This window comes from Mycteria americana, chromosome 14, assembly GCF_035582795.1.
Source record: "Mycteria americana isolate JAX WOST 10 ecotype Jacksonville Zoo and Gardens chromosome 14, USCA_MyAme_1.0, whole genome shotgun sequence".
NCBI classification, from domain to species: Eukaryota; Metazoa; Chordata; class Aves; order Ciconiiformes; family Ciconiidae; genus Mycteria; species Mycteria americana.
In genome coordinates, this window is record NC_134378.1 from 9,593,511 (window position 1) to 9,617,261 (window position 23,751).

General features: G+C 41.1%; 1 protein-coding gene across 3 annotated transcripts in view; it reads left to right on the forward strand.

Moving 5' to 3' along the window:
- Nucleotides 1–23,751, forward strand: part of PARD6B (par-6 family cell polarity regulator beta) — a 69,514-nt gene that overhangs the window by 22,826 nt on the left and 22,937 nt on the right. For 2 of the 3 annotated variants that reach the window (XM_075516870.1, XM_075516868.1), the window contains exons 5-7: nt 10,758–10,830; nt 17,607–17,708; nt 20,112–20,246. The gene's annotated coding sequence lies outside the window, so the exon portion shown is untranslated. The remainder of the gene's footprint in view (nt 1–10,757; nt 10,831–17,606; nt 17,709–20,111; nt 20,247–23,751) is intronic. The other variant, XM_075516869.1, reaches the window with a different exon arrangement.

Genomic DNA, 23,751 nt, shown 5'->3' on the forward strand with positions numbered 1-23,751 from the left:
AGCAAATAGGAGGTATGCTAACGAAGGAGGTAGAGAGTCCCAACATATTGCAGGGTATTTCTCTTGTGAGACACTGGAATTCCTACAAGGCCTTTCCTTTTTTTTCTTTTCTTTTGCTGTTTTGCTATTGTTCTAGATATTGTGGACCCAGTAAAAAAAAAAAAATGTGGGGTTCTCATTTTTCTGTTGGAGAATGCAAAGGATTTGGAATTCTTAAAATGCTGAGGAGAAGGGTATTGAATATATAAACATAGATTTATCTGACTTTCTGAATGCTACATAAGGTTACATAAAACCCCTGAACTTCTAATTCAGAAATTTTAAATCCCCTAATAACCTTGTTATTGAGTCTGCCCTTCATACTCTTTCTATCCTGTACTGTAAAATGAAAAAAAGTAGATATATTTTGCAAACTTAAGAATAAATGAGCTAAAACTTAATGCAAAAAAACCTACTTGCAAAAGGCAATTTCAGTGTTTTATTCAACATTGAAATGCTATTACTGTCTTTCAAAAATACTTCAGGTGGTTAGTAACTGGATCTGTATAATGTAGAAAAAATGTTTGATTTTGAGTCATCCTGCAAAGTTAGTATCTTGGAAAAAAAAAAAAGAAGTAATTCAAGATGTGGTTTTCCTTGTATTTTAACTGTGCTTTCTACTGATGAATTGTTAGGATAGTGAAGATAGAAGGGTTATCCTAACCTTACAGCTGAGGCACAGAGGTCACAAAGCCATTTGGTCATAGAAACAGAAATACAATGCATGATCTGTTCTTTTTAGCACTGTTTTCTCTTGAGAGTTTTCCTCTACAGTAAATAATGCCAATGCTAAAGCTCACATGGATGGCATAGTCTATATGAAATAATTGGGAGGAATCTAAGTTAGTGTTATACTTTTAAAGCACCTACAGTATTCCTCCTGGCTCCTTGTTTCTTCTAAACATACCTCTTCACGCTCTTCCTCCTGTGATAGCTAGTTTTGTAACAGTTAATCTATGATATACAATGTTAGGAATATTTCATTCTGATTTGGTAAAGCTTCCCAAATACACTTTCTAAATCTCACTGAAGTTTTATCTGGTGCATCTTTCCCTGACAGAAACACTTCTTTCAAAGATACAGCATACAAACCCTTGGGGTCTACAGCATCAATGGTACCTGAGTGGCTGAGCAGAGAACAGGTCTATGTTAACTCTGCAAATACATAGCAAGAAGGCTGCCCAGACCTGGAGAGCTTCAATTGAAATGCAAAATAAAGTGCCCAGAGATGCACTGTGTTTCTCCTCTATGCAGTTCTGGTTGGTGGAAGATCAGGTTTTGCAAATACCTTGAAATTTTTCAGATAAGTGGTGACTAAAAACCTCAAGTGTAGCATAACAGGATCTGTCTGGTGCCATTGTCAGGATGACATAGACTAAATTCAGATCCCTGTGTCTCCCTACTTGAGAGAAGATTTGGCGAAACCCTGCAACCTAATAGCTCTTTCTTCTATTGTTTCAAGTACCTCTTCAAGCCTGGCTGCTGATCTTCTCAGCAAACTACAGACTATAAATTTGGCATTTTCTTAAGAATGCTAAACTGAATTTAAATTTCTCCCATTATTCAGCAATAATTTGGTCTTATCCAAAGCCAAGAAAAGCTTGGGATGACAGTGCAGGCCTGTTGTGCCCTTCTGCTCTGCCAGCACTCAAAAGTAGTTTTATGTAGTATAAAATTCTAAAATTGGATAATGTCTCAAACTGATTAGTGAGAAATACTGCATATTGTTTTATGTCCCTGCTACTATGCAGTCCACTCAACCCTAGTGTGAGTCTTCAGTACAAGATGCATGGGCCAAACTTCTTTCGAGGGCAGGCTGTTTCTGACCACTTCCAACTGAGAATAAGACTGTTATTGAGAAGAAACACACTGTTACTGAGAAATGCTCCCCCTGTTCTCTCTACCAATCCTTGACTGATCATTAGTTATCAAGTAGGTCCTGTTTCCTGCTCAGAGGAGGAAGAGCAATGAACAAACTGAGAACAGATGGCTATTTTTGTCTCAACTCTTAACTGCTGTCTTGATCATCTGTCCCTCTAAAATGTCGCTTTGGTTTAAGAACGTGTTTTAAAGGAGCCTAATGCAAGGAAGATCATCTTCTGTAGTGAAGAAGCATCCAGAAGGCCTAAGAGTTTCTTTAACTGCAGGCTTCCACAGCGAATCTCCCACAGCTCCATCCTCAGGGAGAAGGACAGGATGTCTTTTGTCAGAAGTTCTGCTCTGCCTAATATAAAATTAGATGTGTCTATCCTCAAGTCATGTAAATGTTCACTCAGAGAAGTTCTGAGCACCTTAAAGCTGCATTTTCAGCTGCAGCCTTTAATTTCCTAGTGATTAAAAAAATGGACATTGAGTCTAGTGCATCTGATTGTTCATTTTCTCAGCCTCTGTCCTCTAGGCTGCAGCATGGGCTTGTTAAAGCAAAATGCTATTAGAAAAACTAGATTTTAAGAGTGGCGAATGAAATGATCAGGGAGGGGAAGCCTGTTGTGCCTGTACTTGGTGCTGGTTTTGTTGAATCATTTTTCCACGGGTGAGGTGTCATGACTCGAAACAAGAACTTTCAGTAAACCTTTGCCCCTTGTCCCTTCGCAGAGAGCGTTATGGCTCTGGCTCCCAGCTGAGCGAGAGGCGCAGCCGCGAACGCCAGGCCGCGGGTGAGGGCTTGCAGCGGCCCGCCTCGCGCGGTAGCCGTTGCCGCGGCAGCCGTTGCCGCTCCCGCCCCGCTAGGTGGCGCGCGCGGCCCGCGGCGGCGGGCGGGGAGCGCTGAGGCGGCGCGGCCACGGGAAGCCCCCGGCGGCGCCGGCTGGGCAGGCGCCGGGCCCGGGCGAGGGGAGGAGCGGCAGCCGGGGGCGGAGCGGCGGCTGCCGTGAGCTTAGCCGGGGACCAGCGGCGAGCTGCCGCGGAGGGTGATGCTGCGGCCGGAGGAGCCGCCGGAGCCTCGGGCGGGGGCGGTGGCGGCTCGCCCGCTGCCCGGCCCCGCCGCCCGGGGAAGAGGTAGGCGCGGAGGAGGGGGGCGCCGAGCAGGGGCCGCCCCGGCCCGGGGGCGGTCCGTCAGCGGGGGAGCGAGGGGCGGGCACGGCGGCGCCTCTCGAGGGGCACCGGCTGTAACGGCCCGAGGGGACGGTTGAGGGGCGGGGGGGGGGGAGGCTGCAGGTGCGGCCGGCGCGCTCCGCTCGGCCCCGCGCCAGCCGCCGGGCAGCGGCCCTGGGGCCAGGGGCTCCCTGAGGCGAGGAGCGGCGGGAGAGGGAGGGAGCAGCCCAGCCCAGCTCAGCCCCGCCCCCGGCCCGCGGGCTCCCAGCGGGCAGGGCACGGCCGCCGGTGAGGGCAGTAACCTCCGCTCGCGTGTCCCCGCCGCCCAGCCGGAGGCTGCTGGGGGCCCCCTTCCCCCGACCGATGCAGCAGTAGCCCTCGGGCTCTCCCTGCTCGCGAGCCGCAGGGGCTCCTGCCTCTCTTCCCTGAGCCCTGCTCGGCGGGGGTGCCTGTCCGGGCGGGGATGTGCGAGGAGCTCCTCTCCTGCCCGGCTCCGGACTAGCCCGCTGCTCGTGACGCTTGTCTTATTTTTGGAGACAGTGGGGTGTTTGCCTTCCCTCTGGCTGAGGAGGGCCTAGTCTCCAGGTCTCCTGTGCCTGGGATGCAGTGTTGGATAAAGTTGAGCTATTGCTGAGCTCCTGAATAAGTGTTTCCATGCTTCTCTTTCTAAATTACTGTGGCTGTGGCTGCTACTTTGTTACTTGTTTTTGTGGAAACCAAGTCTGCTGGTGATGGTAAGGTCAGGCTCAGAGCGCTGATGTGATTAAGTGGAATGATGCTTAGTTTGAGGATCTTAGGTGCGGTTAGTTACCCGAGTCTAGCTGTTTAGCTCAGTCAGGATGGTGACCGTGGTGATCCTGCACAGCACTGTCACCATCCTGGTAACGATAGGGGACGCTTTAGATCCCCGAAGGCAAAGAAGGGAGGTTTTGAAGTTGCACTTTGTAGGCTAAGACGCTCCCCCACTCACCCTCAAAAAAGAGGAAGGCTACAGAAACAAAAGTAGAGAGCACTTGGGAGTATCTCCCTTTCTGACCTGTAGGTAGCTCCTATCCCACTTGAGCCTGGTGGTGATGTAAAATGAATAACATTCTTTTTGGGCAGATTATTTAAAATTTTCTCTTCTCAAGATAAAAGACAGTCCTAAATCAGTCTTTAAAACAGCTTTCCCTCACCCTCATTCCTCATTCCCTCTTCCTTCATTTTGGCAGTAAAATGTTGATGTGATTTATTTTTGTCTCCAAGAAAAAAAAAAGGATGGGAAACTCTTGTTCCGTTTCACTATTCAGCGTATTTTTTTCCTATGCCTCTCCCTTGACGTCATCACTCCATCAATTTCATCTTTCCATATGTGGTTATCTGTGATTTGCAATAAGTCAGACCACTTATACACATCCAAATCTTGGAATCTTTGTTTTGTTTTTCTGTTCAGCATTTTCAAGGAGATGATATAATGCTTAGTCCATGATACCCACATAATTTTCATGTGGTTAAACCACTGACGGCTTTTGTCTTACTTCTGGATTAAGATCTACTTTATTAGTCATCTATGCATCTATAGTGGGCCAGAAACAAGTATTGTTAATGCTATTAACAATTACAAAAATGAATTTTCAAGCTTGATTAAGATGACATTGCAAAGTGAACTACTTAGTGGGGAATAAGTGTTGTTAAAGTATTAGTTCATGCCAGCTGGATTCTATTGGTTTTATCACGTGCCACTCATACTGGTGTTAAATAAGAAATAAAGACAACCTGCCAATTAATAAAAGAAGTTTCCTGTATAGTATTTTTGTAACTGAGTGCCGAGCCTGTTAGTTCTTACAAGGAATACAGAAACAACTTGTGTTCTTTGCTACTTGCAAGTCATTCTGTTTCCTTCAGGCATCTTCAGCTGAAATTAAACACTTGTTTTAATACTGATCTCTCTTGATTCTTGCAGATATTGGTAGCTTGCTCAAAGCAGTGATATAATTTAGATATTTTCCTACTTGGGGATTAATCACAGCTTTTGTGGAATGTTCTTAAGTGCCTCTTCCTGTGGGCCTTGCCTTGCTAGCTCAGCTCTGTCACATATCACAGTGTTGTGGAAATCGGAATGATGGCTTTCAGTTCCTTTTCACAAAGAGTTGCCTTAGTTTTGCATTTTTAAAATTTTGTAATTAGCAGTAACAATTTCCTCTAGCATATAACTCCTAATTTTCATTATGATTTTTAATTTTGTGTAGCAGTTGTAGCAAATGAGACTATGACAATGATGAATGCAAAATAAGGTATTTGTATAGTCCAGTAGAAGATTTTGCTAAGTGAAAGCTTTCAAGCATATGCTGCATGACATAATATTATCCTGCCTGATTTTAATGTATCCTGTAAATAGCTATGAAAGACGTTAGTTTTGCTATTGAAATACACTTGCCATTCTGCTCTTTTTGTTTCCCCTTATACACTGATTGTTTTCCCTTTGTAGGAGGTTTTTTTCAGTATTCTGAAGCTGGCATAGGAGGACATCGTACTGAAGAACCTGTTAATTTTCAGCGATATTGAAATGTTCCTGCGGAGTCTGTAATGTTATAAAGAGCTATGTGGTTTTCTGGTTTGGCTATTTTTAAAGTTTTCTATGCCTACCTTTTCATCTTAATGACATGCTAGGAGAGCACTTCAAATTCCAACACAGGCAGCTTAACTTTTTGAGTGAAAGTAGAAGGCTTTTTGGGAAAACTTTGTAGAAGAGATTTTTAGTGCTGAATTTTCTTTTCTCATGTTCCTTAATGAAGTGTGATAAGTTAGAACACTATAGGCATATCTTGTGGGCCTGAACAGTTGACGATATAAAATACCTGACCCAAATATTTTTATCAAGGAGTGAGCTTGGTATTAAAAAAAAAAAAAAAAAAATCCTTGGGAAAAGCAGTTAAATTGTTATAAGGTTGAATGGGAGCATAATGCTGAGGCAAAATGAAAGAAGGAGTGATGGGGGGAGTTACAAAAGCTTATCTTATCTCGGGCTTGGAGTAAAGAGGGAGGAGATTGCTGTCGAGAAACAAAGACATTTAAAGGGAAGTGATGAGAAAGGGATATTACTATGGGTACAGTATATACTACATAAAAGAAAGGAGCACTAACCTCAAAGCTAGAGTGAATATTCTTTTCCCGCTAAGTTACAAAATGAAGTAATGGTTTTAATTTTGTTCTTGTTTTGTTTTCTTTCCATAAATAAACAGGAGACTCAACAGTGGATATATGGGAACATTAAAATGGCATCTGGAAGTGGTGCTGTTGTGCCTTTGGCTAAGGCTTCATGATAAGTTAACACTGCTATTGAAAGACCCAAGGTGTCTCTTCCCCTTGCTACTGTTTTCTTTGTCAGTGCTAGCCTTAACATGGCTGTGTAATGAATTTAGTTGAAGAACTGATCTGAGATAAAATGATATGGCAAAGAAGTTAGTTAACGGTTAGTTTTCTACCCAGAACAGTTTCCTGATTCATTCCACCGTGAATGTCTGTCCTCTCACATGCAAAGGGTTGGCTTTAGGGGCGTAAGAGAGTGATGGAAAAGGGTACACTACTTTTATTGCCAATGCCAGCTTATATAATTTTAAAGTGATTATGAAATTACAGTCTTAACTAAGAAACACTTGTCACCCCATGTTTTCATCATAACTTTGAAATGTGTTTTATTTCAGAAGTTTGTTTTGAAGTGGGTTTTATTTCAGATCTTAGTGATAAATATACAGTGAGTTCCATAATCACCTGGAAGGAGCTTGTATGGTCTGTTTAGTAAGTACCTAATTACAGATGATGGTAAATATGTTGTTGATACTGCGATTTGCAACAGGCCCTTCTTAACCATTTCTGAAGGTGTCTTAAATACACTGAGCCCTTAGAATGTTGTTTTTCTCTTTTGCAATTCATATGGAACCGCTAAGTATTTGCGGTTGAGTCCTCTTCAAACGTAGTATTTTGGCTTTGTTATGCCTAGTGTGCTTTTATAGTAGCATGCCTTGAAGAAAGAGTGTTAAGTGGTTTGTTTGCATCTATTTTCCATCGTTTCTTACTATTGTTCACTTCTGTTATGTTTCAGGCTATGTAACACTCTTTAAAGATTAACTGTGAATCTGTTTTGAATTAACTTATTCTCAGTGGTGTCAATAAACTTTGCTTCTGTCCTCTAACACATGCTACTCCAATGTTTGAATCTTTATGAACATTATGAATGAAAGATGCTCATGGTAGATATTGGAAGGGCTAGTAATGTCAGCAAGCTACCTGCCTGAAGCATGTCTGCAACTTTAGTCAGAGCAGGACAGGAACCTGTACAGCTAATTCAACTTCTTTAAATGGATGTTTCTTTAATGCATCATCTGTCAAATTAGTGGGATTTACACCTGCTTTACATTCATGCATTTAATGATTGCTACCATTACACAGCCTTTTCAAAGCTGTAAGTTTGATATCAGTTTTGGACTATCTCTTTAAGCCAACTGTGCTAGTCCTGAAGATGTGGCTACATTAGTGGCTTCAGGCCCGTGAAGCTGACTGTGCACAGGCTTGCCAAGAAACGTCGGGAGTTTGATAGAATTGTTCTGTAGGCCATTTGATGCTTGCACCACCCACTGAGATTGCTCTGCTGTAAAATACACTTAACAAAAAAGCTAGCAATTATGTTTCTCTGCCTTCAAGAAATCACTCTCAGACTCAATGCTTACAAGTTTTTCACAAATTAAATGTATTATAGTAACGTGAAATCACTGGTAACTCTTTCTTATTTGAAAAGAATGCATTCTTCTGTTGTTTAGCAGTGATCTTTCCAGAGTTAGCCTATGTGCAGTGGGGAGGAAGAGTGCTCGCTCTTTCTGAGGAGAAATTAGATGTGGAAATTCTGTTCCTTTATTTAAGTGTGCAAAGGAGCAGCAGAAGGAAAACAGCTTTTCCATACAGAAATCTTTACCTCAGAAAGATATGGAACAGATTGTTAGGGGATGTAAACTCGTGTTAGCACCACTGAAATCCATGCATTGATTTACAGCATCTATGCGTCCTTCCTGATAAACCTGTGGAGTATAATGTGTCTTGAGGTTTCTTCTGTCCAGATACGTACACAAAAAAGAGGTGATGAAACTTTTGTGGGTAGGTTTTAAATCTTGTATAAGTGAAATTACAGTGTGAATATAATGTGGTAGTTTATGCCACCATGAAGACTTCATGTTAGACACGAGCATCTTAGGAAGTAACCTTAATAGGCTGACAGGTGTGGTCACTAAGCTGATGAAGATGCCAGCTGCTAACAGTTTCTCTGATACAATACATGCCAGTCTTAGCTCAATGCTGCTCTAACATAGTTGCAGAGCTTTTGGGCCGAGTTGGGTCACATTCCTGCTACTCAGAACGTGGCCTGAGCTTGTATCTGCATTCTGCTGAATAGGTATTTATCCTCAGCCCACATTATGTCCTATATATCCACATACATGTTTGTCCTTGTGAAAACAGCCACTATGTCTTCCATGTGCTTAAGACTTTCTTGATGTTCTTCCTTTCCTCTTTGTGGTAGCATAATTTGTCCTTTCTAGTTTTTGAATCGCTGTCCTGGAAGTGACTAGGAGTTGAGTCCTTCCCCAGCTTCCATGATTGCAGACCTAGAATAGCGCACTCACTTGACATGGTGGATTTGGTCTCTTGGGTTCATGTGATTGCTCCCTGGATGACTTCTAGCAGCCTTTTCAGAACACCCTGTCTAGAGTGATGTGTGTACTTGTTGCCCCACTCATAACTTGTGTTTCTCTGTTGCTCCTCCTCTGATTCTCTGGCAAAAGGCTTTTGCTTTCCCTATTGCCATCTTCTTAGTGGTGGTGCAGAAGCTACCTCCAGGAATACCTCCATACCTGAAATTGTTCCCTCAAATCTGTTCTGTTGCAGAAGTTGGCTGCAAATAGGTCTCCGGAGGTGTAACACCACCTCATCTGAGAAAGTTGACTCAGGCTCTGCAGAGAATGACGTTTGCTCCGTTTATGTGGAACAGTTTTCATAAAGTAAAAGAGGAGTTGCATGCCAGTAACCATCTTCAGTCTATGCAAAGCACAGCCTTTGGGGTGAACTTACATGTATGCTGCTCTTAACATTTGCTTAAGTCTAAATCAAGAGTCTAGTATTTTCCATTCTACCCCTTGCTGACAAAGTGCATTTGTCTTCTTACCTATTCTTCCTCTTCCAGCACCCTTTCTTCTAGCTAATGCCTTTACATGATAGCAACTGCCTTTGCCATATTGTTCCAGACAAGATTGATTGTACCTGTTTTGGGAGGTCCTTAGCCACTTTTAAGAATGGCAAAAAAACCCCTGGAGTTAGCCCAACTGTTGGATTGATAATTACCAATTTGAATTTCAGAGGCGATTCAGGTTTCCTTAATTTTATTACCAGGTGAAAGGATAATAAACTTTATTTAGGAATGAGATTGTTCCTTACAGCCCAGATGAAAAATGATAAAGGGGTCTGCTAAGGCAAACCTTGCTCTTGTTCTGCTTTTACGATGACCATTTAAGCAAAGTAGCCCCAAGAAGTGGGACAACTTCCCTTTGTTTGGCTTTAAAAACAAAAAGTTTTCATCAGGTTCACTTTTAATTTTGGAGAATATGAGATGTGATTAGGATAGGAGAATAGATTCAGGAGATAGGAGAAACGATTTTAAAAATCGTTTAAATTACAGTGCAAATGTGTTTTTAAAAATATGCTCAGGATATTTTTATTCTGAGCTCTCCTTGTAGTGGCAATTCTTTACTGGGATTTTGTGAACAACAGTCTTTCTAAACTTCAGTTAAGGGTGAGAGTCTATCGGCTTTTGTCTTCTGCAGAGGTGGGTATGCCCGGGCTCTTGGCTTTAGGCAGACACTCTTGTAGCTGTTGAGTTTTTCTGCAGTTCTGAATATGGGCTCCTTTCTGATATGGGAAGAACATTGTGGTGGCTCTCCAAAACTGCCCTTCTGAGCAGCTCTTGGTTTTCTTTCATAGTGTTCTCTGCTTCAGAATAGTCAAAGTGGGTTTTTGTTTTGGTTTTTTGGGGTTTTGGTTTTTTTTTTTTTCTTTTAGGTATTTGCTCATGGGTTGGATTTGGGGGGGTTAACAATTTTTCTATCTCAGTGAATAATGTGAGCCATAACTTCAAATCGACTTTTATAAATCATGCTTTGTTGTTACATCCAAGTGCAAGTGTTAGAATAAACTTTTCTGCTTCAAAACTTGATTGAGATGCTTGGCAAGGAACTTTTGCTGAAAGACACATTGACTTTATAGGTTTAGAAGCCTGCTGGCTGAAAACTCATTGTGAGATCTAGAACTTGAAATCCGTGTGGAGGTAGATGTTGGGGATAACAGGGACATCCTTCCTCGTCGTACAGGTCTCCTGCTGGTGCAGGGGTGGAAAACGGCCTCCCAGAGCCTCCAAATGTTACACTTCTCAATACAATGAGTTCTGTGCGTCTGGTTTTTGAACCTTTGGAGTTGGTGATATGGTGTGTGCCTAAAAATTCCCCAGCTCGGCTCGGGTTCCCCAGTGGGATGGCAGAAGAGGCACGGCGGGGGGAGCGGTGTGGAGCCCGGCGGCTGGCAGGCACCCGGCCGGCGGGCACCCCTCTGACCCGCCTGAGCCCGCCGAGGCCCCAGCCTGGGCTCTGTGACTGTTCTTCTCCCCCCAGGTGAAGGAAGTGGAAGAGACGGCTGAAGAGCGGTTGAGGAAGGCCGGACGAGTTCCGCGGGATAACGGACGCGGTACGTGCCCCGAGGCCGTGTCGCCGCCGGCCCTGAGAGCAGAAAGGCGGGCGCGCGCGGGGCGGCCATCTTGACGGCTGCGGCGCTGCGCGCGCAGGGGGGCGCCGTGCCCACCAGGTGGCGCTAGGGCGCGCGCAGCCAGGCCGCCCCCGCGGGCGCCGCCCCGCCGCCGGGCGGGTGCAGGTGGGAGAGCGCCGCGGGGCTCGTCTCGCCCTCCCCTCCTCGCCCTCCCCTCCTCGCCCTCCCCTCCTCGCCCTCCCCTCGTGTGAGCTGGCGGTCTGCCTCCCCGTTCGCTAGTCGGTGGAGTACCGGAGGTAGATTGCAGTAGTACGTTCTAGAACAAAGAATCTGTGTTTTAGCTTGGTTGTGTTATGAAACCTGCCGAGAAGACTGCTCCAGCGCTACAACAGCTGGATCGTTTTGAGACGGTGGCACTAGACTGGCTGATGCAGACAGAGATTATGTGTGCTACAGTAACGTTCACGGGCACCAGCTACAAATTAAGGCCACCTGTGCTAGATGCTGTACAAATGCAGCAAGCTAGTTGTGTCTACTGCAGTCAGAATATCAGAGAGAGGTTGATACAGGTGGAATAACTGAGTGGGGAGTACTAATTAATGATGGGGTTGTGACTGATACGCTATGCAATATTTGTACTGCACCAATTATCTTCGCCATTGTCAGTGCCTAATTGTTTGGGATAAACCATTTAGAGCAAGAGGTATATGTGTTACTATTTAGCTTACCCCAGGCTTTCTGCACATAGTGGTGCTGTCTGAAAGCTATTTGGGTTATGGTGTTCATGTAGAAATAATGAATGTGATTTTTGCAGTCAACTTTTCTTTCCTTCCTTAGGCTAAAAAATGTAAAATTAGGTAGAGGAACTGATACTGCATTTTAACCACTCCTAGCATTTCAGAGAGCACTAGTTCAGGCAGCATGGACCAAGTCTACCTAGAGGGACTTCCTCTTATACTCAGTGATGCACAGACCATCTCGTCTTCTGTTAGCATTCACCACAACATTTTTCTTCTGTCTTCAAGCATCTTGTATAATGTTTGTGTCAATGGCAAATACAATGGTTGCTAATTGTATTGAATGCACTTCGAATGGCAAGAAGTGACCAGCCAACAGCTCCTCGCGGACTTGTTGCTTATGAGCTATTTTGTTGGATGATTCTTAGGAATTGCATAGATAAATGGAGAGGGACAGGGTAAAGTGAAGCAGATAAGAAAATTGTGGCCAATGTTTCCTAGGCAGTTGAAAAGCAATTTCCTGGCTTTATTCTTACCAGCTTTAGTGCAAATGAAAGATATTGGTGTGCTGGAATTTCTGCATGTTGTCTTCTGTTTACAGAACAAATGCCGATATTGCCTTCTCAGCATCTTTCCACTTTTCTGTGCGTGTATCCCAGTGTTCTTTGGAGAAATGTTGTGCTTACTCTCAAGCACAGAACTCGTAAGTCATAGGTGGCCCCAAAGCAGTCTTGTGTGGTCTGCAAGAACCCATTGAAAACTCAAATGAACATGTTTGACACAGTTTATACAAAATATCATCAGCTAACTAATGATGATTATTATTTGGTCATGGGACAGATCTCACACCGTGGATGTGAATTCTGCTCAAGTGAGGCCATCATCCTTGTTCTAGGCAAATCAGTCAGCAATATAGCCAGTTATTAATCCTTTTTTGACTTCTGTCAGAGGTTTCTGGTTTTGTTGTTGGCATGTCTTGCTTATGGAAAGGAGGCATCATTGCTTCCAGAAGGAAGTGATGGAGTGGAAAGAAACAAAAGCTTGGCTCATCAAAGTCTCACATGGTTAGCAGGGGACTTAAAAGGAGAAATAGCTGCCTGTAAGAATGGTTCAGTATTAGTGGCTGTTTAAGCAGTTCTTTTTCCATTCAGCTTTTGACAAAAATAGCTGTAAAGGAGAATGTGAACCTCAGAGCATGCAGTCTATTTTTTGATACATCTTGGCTTACATTTGTCAGCTTTAGATTCTCTAGTACAGCGCATTTAGTCTGTGCAAAATGTAGAATACAAGAGATTGGTTTCTTGGGCCAAAGAATCCTTTGAGTTAATTCCTGAAAGGTGATGATTGCTTCAGTGATACGACATCACCTGCTCAAAGCAAGTGGTTTGAATCAATAGCTCTTCACTGCTGATTGTATTCTGTCTGATTTACTATTAAGTTCATTCACTCAATTCTTCTGTTTGGGAGCTTACGCTAGGATTTTGTACGTACCTTATGCTTTTTCATCAATCAAGCATGCACCTTACATTTTTTTGCTCCAATATAGGGAAGATGGTTAGCTTGTTCGGATGGATCCAGTGAGCTTTTAAACCTCCTGTGAGACTTCTTCTCTTGCCAACCTTTTTCTACAAAAACCACTAACCTAGTTTCAATACACTATCTTTGCATTGCCCCTGAAAACATTTTTCCACAACCTGCAGGCTGTGAATAATTCCCTAGTATGCAGATTATTGACCTTATCTGGGAACATCAAAGCACTGCAGTCAGTGTGCTGATTCTGTGCCTTTCTGTCCAGTACCTACAATGTAAGGTTCCTTTCAGCAGCACATCCAGGGGTATATGGGAATCTGATAAATATAATGTACTGTTTGAACTGATTCCAGCTTCTGTGCCTAGCAATAATTTGGTCTTTTGTCTATGCCAGCAAAAGGCAAGGGGAATCTTGCTTTTTTTCAATTGGGCATTCAGTGAAGTATTCACGTAGAGGGATTGGGCTTCTCTCCTTTGAGTGTGCTGCTGCTTTGAACTTACAAGTACTCTTGATGCATACATTTGAATATTGCAATGAGGAGAAACCTGGATCCTCAGTGCAAGGAAGACAGAATTTCCACTGTCATACTGTTGTACCTGGCTAGGCACAGCATGGCACAGCATTTAAAATGGACACTTGTACAAGAGGTAAGTTACAGTGACAATGTAAATACAGTTCAGCATGCCTCACACTTGCTGTGGAAGGAGCATCTTGCAATGAAAAGATTGTGCTAGAAGAATTTTAGTGCCAGTTATTTAACTTTTTCTGATGTCATCTTTAGGGCACTGACTTCAACAAAGTAAATTAATGTCTCTTAAGTGGCTTCAGAGCTTCTCAAGTGTAACTATCAAATTCTGATTTTTTTTAACTGAGCTATGATTTGAACCAGTGACACAAAAGCAAAAAAATTTCATTGTAATAACAAGACTCTTGTATATGCTGTTCTTATATTGTTTCCATGGGTCATTATTGGTTACCTTTTTACATACAATTCTTTGTGCTTCTTGTATATCTTAACACGTGATTGATATCTATTCAGAGATGTGCAGCTGGTTTAGTTACATGTGGGAATTCACTACTTCCATTTCTTTGGCTGCTAATCCTTGAAGAGGATGTATGGATAGATACAAAATCTCTGCTTATGTTTGATATTCCTCTTTTTTTTTTTTTTAAATACGTATGTTGATCCTCCAGTGTACTTGCCAGTTTATAAAACCACAGGTTAATGGTTCTCAAGCCATTGCACCTTCTTGCAGAACTTGGCCCAGGGAAATGATGTGTTTGTAAATCTTGCTTCATTATGGTTCCACAGACCAGCTGCTAATTGCTTATCTTTGTCTCATGGACTTAAAGTTTGGGAACCTCCTCCCTGAGGCCCTAGGTGTGAAACCTGGTTTCATCACTGGGGAAAAGAGAGGAAGAGGTCGTTTTGTTTGGTTTGCTGTGGCTAGGGTTTGCTAACTTCTCAGGAACGTACCAGCCTCAGTTTTCTCTTTTCTCACCACTGAGCTGTTCAGTTTACAGTGGTTGCTTTTACTTGTGATCCTTTTATGTTACTCTTTGTTAACATATGGGATCAAAGACCAAAAAAGAATATAGAGCGATCCTTTCGAAAAAGTCCCTGTGACAACTAGAATTTGCACAATATCTTTGACTTGTGGCTCCAGCTACTTTTCTTTCTTTTCCAGAAAAAATAATAGTTTCTATAAAATGCACAGATTCTTGTTATTTTGTTTGTTTAACTGGTACAGCTTGAACTGCAGTGTATGCAAGGATCAGGTCTCACTGCCACACATGCAATGTACCATTCCTGGTTTGTGTTCTAATTGATCATTCATACTCCGATTGTGCTGTCTCCTAACTGGCTTTGGTGCTGTTGGTTTGCTACCTCCTTGAGCTTGCTGACTTGAATTAGAAGACAAAGCTGAATCAAACCTTCCTTCCTTGCCCCCTCCTCCAATTAGCATAGTAAAACCTAGTAAAAGGAATACAGTTTTTTTCCCATGGACTGCTGTGCTCTGGTGCTTGTGCTGAGCACTCGGCTAAATCTTCAGTAAGGTAAGGTAAAATACATTGTACAAGGGGAAATAAATCTTGTTTTATAATGTGGGGTTTCAGACCAGTCCTGCTTGCTCTGGCTCATGAGAGGTTGCTGTACCAAAAGAATCATTTCCCTTTGTCATGTGCTGACTCCTCTTGAACTCCTCTGTCGCTGTGGTTCTGCAGACTGCTGCAGAATGACTCTTCTTGAATCATATTTGCATATCATTTCCTTTCATCACAGGCTGCTTGCTGGGAAATCAGCTCTCCTGTGTCTTGTATTGGTTGTTTGCTTCTACCCTGAAAGAAAGATGGTTCAGATTTGTTCCATGTCTGCTCTGACCTTGTGTTGATAGTTTTTGTACTGGGTCTGTACAACATCTCCCTCTTTCTGGCTATGTCCCAAACTGTGTTTATATTTACAGTAGTCATCTAGCATTTAGCTGTAAGAGTGGCTTTTCCCTCGTCCTTTCTGAGACCAATATTAGCAAACAAGTTTGTTACCTTATCTTTAGAAAGTTCAGGCTCAAATTTTGATCTGATGTAGTTTACCTGAATATGAACCTCATCTCAGACAGATCACCAACCTGTTTTTCACATGTGCTTTATGATAGAGGAGGGGGTTTTTGCCTACCATTGACCTAAAGGAATTCAATAGAACAAACCTGGAATTCTTGTGCTTCGGCTCCTTCATTACATATTTATTCTGTATTTTTATTTAACACTAGAAAATATGTCTGATTCCATTCACAGGGATCCTGCCAGAGTGTCTGTGCTCACTTTCTGTTGGTTATCAAGTACATACTGTAAAGACAACGGAGTGTGTCTGTGTATAGTTATGTCACTGCTGGGGGAGGTGTCTGTGTATATATTTGGTGGATGTAGTGCTGAGGCCAGTAATACAGGAGACACTGTTGGTTTGTTTACAACTGAAAGCTACTACTATTTTGATATGTCTGTTTGATCTCCTATTACAGAATACTTATAGCACTATAAAAGCACTTAATCTGCAGGTACTCATTCTGGTAATAAAAATACTATAAAATCTTACTATGAGTCATTTTATAGTTATATAGCTTTGTCTATACTCAGCTTTTAAAAACACAGCTTCTTAAAAAAAAAAAAACACACACACATATGAGTCATATGATCATCAGTAAAATGTCTAAGTACCTATTAGAGTTTATAATGCATGGTCCGTGGATTAAATTACTTACAGCAGGCATTTATGGTTTATTTGAGATTCTGGATTAAATCTCAAAATGCCCAGAAAATTCCCTGCAATATTAGCCCAACTCCAGATTCTCACCGTTCTAGCTAAAAGATCCTTACTCTTTCCTATGAAATTGAAGGAAGAATATCTTCTAGCTCAGTCTTTGGGACAAAAATCTCTTTTGAAGGGATCCTCATTCCTCTTTATTCTTTAAGTCTATCGAAATTGTAGGCAGAACAGCTTTAATCCAGAAGTGAACCAAGACTTCCTATACTCCATGGTAGTTGAGAAAGAAAACTTGTATAAAAGTGGGCTCAACTGCCTCTCTTATTTCTCTTGTCAGTGTGTTGCTGCTCTGTTTTACAAATTAGAATGCCTATTTGGGTGTTTTAGTGGAGGTTTTCTTGGTTTTGCTTTTATCTTTCCCTTTAGAGAGCTCTTCCCAGTTCCTGTCTTATCCATCATTTTTGGCTTGTAGGTTCCATTAGCTATAGTGCTCTGCTTGGAGGTGTAGCTTACTGCCACCTAACAAAGCATTTGCAGTTGTTTATATCGGAAATCGGGTAATTCTTGCTAACAACACTCGGCAGGATTTCAGATAAGGTTCAGGCTCTCGTATGGATATTGGGAACAAGCTTGGTTGTAGTAGGTAACAACAAAAAAAAATCTTTCCTGTATTAGGGCACTTAAGTATTGTGGAAACTGACAGGGACTAGGGAGCAGAAACTTCCTCTGAGCTGCCTATGCTACAATGTTGTGTGAAGACTCTTGCTCTCCTGAGAACTCTAGTCCCGAGCCGCTGTTGAAGGCAAGATACTAGAAGTGGTATACTCAAAGATGTGACTTTTTCCAAAAACTGATTAAGTAGTATGAGTTAGCTCTTCCCCAATCAAATCAAATCATGTAGCATGGTATAGAGGCAGTTTTCATTTAAAATCCATTATTACCCCTCATGTCTACAGTATTTCATAATAGAAAGTTAGATGGTCTCTTGGGAGGAGTAGTGTGGAAATTTGGGGAGAAGAGGGAAGGGTCTGGTTACAGTTTTGATGTGGGAGTCCTAGTAAGTTATTTTTCCAATCTCTGCTTGATAACATACTGCAAAAGGACCCTTGTGATATCTTTTCTGAATAGATGTTTTCTGAAATATTCATGTGAATAAATAGTGATGTGAAAAAAATAGTGTGGTGTTTATCTTCAAGATTCATCTTCATATGAGATACTTTTTTTCATGCAGATCAGAAGTGATACATCACAGATCCTGGACGAGACCATTCCGCTCATTATAGACAAGGTGATGGAAATGAACCGCATCTATGACAAAGTTGATAAATTAGAGGTTTGTTAGAATTAGAAATTTACATCCTTCTTTTTATGTGTTTTATAGGTTAACTGTCCAGGTATTTAAATGTAGCACTCAGATGTTTATGGCTCTCTATTGTCTTACATTTGTTTTTAAATCAATACATTTACCCATGGTTCAACACATACAAGTGTTTATGGTTTTGGAACATCACTGAGTAATTTATTGCTGTGGATTCCACAATTCCTAATGGCAGATTAAAAGCATTAGTTGTGGTTTTGTTGTTAACAATAATGCTAATAATGTTAATTTGTTTTGTGACTTGAAGGAGTATCTGTGAAACCATTTATAACTTTAAAAATTCAAGTCTTGCATCCAGTGCTGGACGTACCCATTTTAAGTTGTTGATGATCGTCTTATGTATTAGTGGAGAGATTTCTGAGCTCCCATCTTCTGTTGTGTCTGTTTTGGTGTTTATTGTATCCTGAATGAGGGAAGCCAGTATGACTCACTAAGATGATGGCCTCACCATATTTAGTAAGCAGTATGTTAAATTTTGTGTCAACTGAGGGCAAGTTTGCCTCTGGGGGGAATATAATGAAAACATGACAAGATAAATTGTGTAATGTTTAAAATCAGTTTTTACTGACTCAAAGTGAAAGAAACCAAGTGTTTGTGGCATTAAATCCAGATAGGCAGTGCTTAAGCTTCAGGCTCTACCCCTGTACAAAGTGATATCCTCTGGTAAGGTTTATTACTCTGGGAGGGACAGGACAATTGACTTAGCTTTCAGCAAGTTTTCTTTAAATGCAATTCATTTTTTGTAGTTTGCATTTTTATACCTACATTTGATAACAGACTTATCGAAGCACTTCATATTTTATGGACTTACACAGCACCAGGAGAAAGCTTCAGATAGGAAATTGAGGCAAGGCATTTTAGAAAAAAAGTGGGAGTCAACTGTTAACTTGTTTAGAACCTGTCTGATTTTCAGAACTGAGTACCCCAGTCCAAGAAATAGCTAGCAGGTTCTCAGCATACATAACAATTTGGCTATACTTGAACGTATACTTAAGCTAGGACTGTGAAAAATGGCTAACTGAATCAGGTTCCAAACTAACTGCTTCTGGAAGGGTCTCACTCATTTATGTCTTTTTGCAAATTCCATGCTTATAGGTGGTTGGGATTTTGCGGGGAGTGTGGAGGGGTGTTTTTGTCTTTGAACAGGAAAATAAAACTAAAACCGTAAGCAATTACTTGTGCCAAAAGTACGGTAAGCAACAGGGCTCCATATTACTTTTTTCCCCTCTAATACAGGGAGGGGAGACCCCCCCTCTCCCCCCCTTCCTGACCCCATTTCCTTTGTACAACTGTAGGGACATAGTAATTTGGAATATGAAGAAAACACCAGTCTTTGCTAGGCTACAGGTAGCCCTTCAATAATGCAGCAGAATTTTGTTGAGAGGCTTTTTCTGGTTATCAAGGGAGGATAATACCTTGATTGGCTAGGAATCAGTTTTTCTCCCTACCAATACCCGCTGTAATGGCACTAATCTGAAAGCACAAGATTACATTGGCAATTTGAGCAGTAGTTAATGTTTTAATTAGAACTTTTAAATTTAAAGCTTAGCATCCATGGGGATTTTCAAGGGAGAAATTATCTTGTACTCCCAAGAGTAGAAAAGGAAGGGACTGTTGTGTAATGGTTATATCGGATGAGAATGTGCTGGGTTTTAATTTTGATGTTGTCACTGGTACATTTTGGGCAATTAATTTACCTGTTCAGCCTCACCTTCCCCATCCCTAAAATGGGTAGTGCTCAACTTCTCAAAAAAAATTGTGAAGCTTAATCATTAATAGAGAGTATCAAAACTCCTTACAAACTGCTCTGTATTTTAACAAATAAATACTGTGTTCTTTCTAGTTGGCTTTCCCTTATGGCTCAAATTTCAACTGAAACTGAACAGATGGATGGTTTAGGTCTATAATTCCTGACCTTTTTTAGCTAAAATCACCTGTTGTTATCTTTCCCTCCACTGTCTCCTCCCTTCTACCACTTTGGCCACTTTCTCACTCCCACCAGTAGTAGCAGTGTCTTTGCGGGTTCTGAAGAGCTTTTCACCTCACTGCTGAAATGTTGCCAGACATTTAGACACTATGCAAGTGCTTGCATACTCTGTATGCTGAAAAGGGAGCAAAACTCTGCCCTTAGGTAAGGAGAAAAATTAGCCTTAGGTCATGACCAGTGGTTCTTCGCATGGATGGAAATATCTGTAGTCTACTTGTGAGTATGTGCCCCTTGGATATTTATATTAGGAATAGCGCACTCTGAAATCTTGTTAAAGCTTTTTCTTTGACTTCTGATCTGTAGCTGGGATAATGTTGAAACACAGCACAGGAGCTTTTAATTTTCATAAGGTGTTTTTCCTCTCTCCATAGGCATTTGTTAAAATGGTTGTACACAGTGTTTCCTTCCTAGAAGAGCAAGTGCTTGAAGCAGAGAAGAGCCACAGCACCTCTCTTAATACTATTTGCAGATTATTTCAGTGTGCAACTATCTCGTCATTTAAAAATGTGAGTATTTTTAAAGTTGCTTTCAGCAGATGGGAAAGTGATGTTAAATACCCTTTCTGTATCAAATGTGGCCTTACAGCATATTTAATTATTAATTTTAAGCGGTGTAAAAGAGCTAGCTACAGTTTGCTTCTGTAAAGGGAATTTTTTTACATTTTTTAGTTTTCAATAATTTTCTTTTTTTTTTTTAAGAGTTGCTGCTTAGGCATTCAGTAGTTCCAGCAGTAATTTTTGAAGATCTCTACATTTTGCTCCTGAATGAAAGGATTTTCTCTGTATATGTATATGCAAATAGGAAACTCGTTATATATCATCTTGCAGTGAGACACATAAGCATAGATTGTTCTTTCTATTTAGTCTTTGTTTTTATGTCAATTATGTCGACGTTATAGGGTTGTCTGGGGATGAGCACTAGAGCGGGATGAGAACTCTTTCAGTGAGTTTTAGCGATATTTGCTGATAGAGGAAGAATGTTGAGAGTCAGGGATAATGAGATGTGATGTGGACTTGAGGAAGCTTTACATACTCTTCATCCTTTCTGTCCCTGTTCTTTTCCGGTAACGTCTTCATACCACTTACCTTTACACTCTGCTTTCCTTCTCTAAGCTCCCAGGTCATTCTCTAAATCTGTCATTTCCCCAGCAATTCATCACAATCACCAGTTAGCCTTTTCTGAACTCATCCCTTCCATTCCTCCCTCTCCATCTCGATGTGAATCTACCATGTTTTCAGTCTTAGCATATCTCTATCAGGATCCTTGTTCTAGTCTCAACTACCTCCCTGCTTTCTTTTGTCCCTTCTGTATTTCCGCCATTTATGTTTCCCTCCTCATTTTCTTCCAAGGGGCTTCCGTACCAGTATGGATAATACTGGGTAGGCAATAATACACAGGTATTGGTGATCATGTATGTACAGCTGAACCACTTCACATTTTTGTCTGGTGTCATAGCAATCTCTGGAAGCTTCAGCTGCAGGAAAAGTCCAGTTCAGTTTCTCCAGATCCGGGACAAACCTTAACTGCTTAAAGATAATAATGAATATTCAGTCTGGTTAACAGAGGCGTGGACAGGAGATGGTACATACTGATTTCATCTTCAGCTGTCAAACTCTAGTGAATCTTTAGAAAACCACGGTTTATATAGACTCAGTAAAGAGTTGTAACTTGGCCAAATTTGGTAATATTTTCATAGGAATGGAAAAATATGTCCCTGATATGAGGGCAGTTTACTGCCAATTTAAAATCTGTGCTGTAGCTTATGAAGGCATCGGAGCTTTTCAAAAGAGCTAAACAACACATACTTTTCCTTAATTTCATTATCTGAATTGGCTTGATTTTGTTCCCTAAAACTTTCCAAACATGTTAAACCTGCAGCAGATACCCAGTCTGGAAAATATATCAAAGCTGGAAGTTTTGCAAGGTTGGTCTGCCTATACAAATAATGTTGTATAACTGGGACACCAAGAATAATGTGGAAAAGGCCAGACTATTTACTCAGAAGCTGGCTTGAGTTGGGCTTGAAGACAGTATAGTGTTTTCAATTCTTTTTTCCTTATAATTACAAAGAAAAATTTTGAAATATTGTGTAAGTGTGTATTCATGCTTGCAGGCATCTTGGAATGATAATATTAGTGAAAAAATAAATAAATAAGTAGGGAATGGTGTAGCTTCCTACTGTACTGATCTTATCCCTCCCTCCCATCCTTTCCCCCAAAAATAGTACATCTAGAAAGCATGGTGAAAGAGGTAACAAAGATGAGCACAGATAAGGAAAAGTTCTCTTGCAGGAATTTCTAAACAGACAAAGACTCAGCCTGAGGGAGGACAGGACAGGATAGAAATTCATGAAGTCATTCTGTATGTGGAGTAGGTGAATAGAGAATGATTATTCACTCCCTCCCATAATTCAAGAACTAGGGTAATCCAATGAAATTATCTATCAGCAGGCAGGTTCACAATGCAAAAAGGGAGGTATGATGTATTAATATGCCATAGAACTTATGTCCACAGGATGTTATATATCCTCAAAGCAATTAGACAAATTCATGGAGAAAAAAATCCAGCAATGGTTATTAAAAAAAATATCCGTCCTTCAGCCACAAATTCTTGAAGACTAGAAAGTAAGTTTGTATATTTACCCCTTAAACCTTTCCCTAGGCAATCCCTTCAACGGGACACCACTTAAGGGGGATTATTTGACTGCATGGACCTTTGAATGATGTAGTACAGCTGCTTGTTAATAACTTTTACACTGTGGTTCTCACTGTAAATTCTGGCTCTGAATGACAATGTTCTGTGCTGGTAAGGGATTATTCACTTCTAGTAGAAGTGTGCAGGAAAGGATTGAATTGTTTAAGGACATAAGTGGAATTTGAATTTCTACAGCAACTTTCCTTTTGGTTTGACTGTTGCCTGAAACCTAATAAGATCCCTGCAACTATCCAAGTTTCTGTACTCTCTCCAAATCTGTTTCTTTCTAGTTGTCCATCCCTTTTCCCCTGTTATGTAGGATATCATTGCAGAGATGCCCCTTTGGCATCTTTTGCCATTTGAAAATTAGGACTGTCCTGACCATTTTTGTAGGTGAGTTTAACTTGTTCTGAAATTATAGTATCCAACTCGTGTATCTTCTCTCCATAGCCTTGATCAGACTGGGTAAAAAAGTTTGAAAGTTCCCCTCTCACTGAGTAGAGTGTGTCCGTGTATATGTATTTCAGCTAAGTTTTTTCCTCTTCTAATTAAACATGCATGCTGTTTTAAATGTAAGGAAAATCTCACTCTCATTGTTTTGCAATTATATTTCAAAGTGCAGCAAAATCCTGTAATGTTTGTCTTTTTTATTTTTGGCTGTGTTTTTTGGGTATTCAGAAAGTTGTTTTGAATAGACTTCCAGTGCACAGTTACACTGGGAAAGGTGTCTAATCTGTGGGAGAAAAGTGAGTAATCAGAATTCACTTTTTGTGTTAGGAATATCCAGAGGTAGTCTGAAAAGAAACAACCTTATGCTAAATATAAATTACAAATATGACTGGGTAAGTCTGACAGGTTATAGGAATATAACACCTCCTGAGGGAACAGAACAGAGGAAATAACTTTCTCTTGTGAAGTTTGTGGCTCTGTGGAAGAAAAGCTTTTCTTCTGTAAAGCTTGAACTTTTTATGGGAGAAACTGTGATTTCAAATCTTTTATCCAAAGGTATTATCTGTGCCCTGGCTGAACGGGGTTCAGCAATCTTAGAGAAAGGACAGGAAATCTGTTTTAGAAAACTTCAGCATGTGGAGTTTAAAAAAACCACTAGTATCTTTTCCAATGGAAGAAAACCAAATTGCTGATTTGTCATGCATCTTGTGATATCTGGCATTTTCTTAAAGCCAGAAATTTTCTTTCAATGTCATTGGCAGAGCATCTTGACAAATATTTATTTTTAGAGTAATTTTTAACCCTTGTATAGTTGCAGGTAAAGGCTTATAAAATCATAACCTCCAAAAAATCTCATGCTGATGGTAT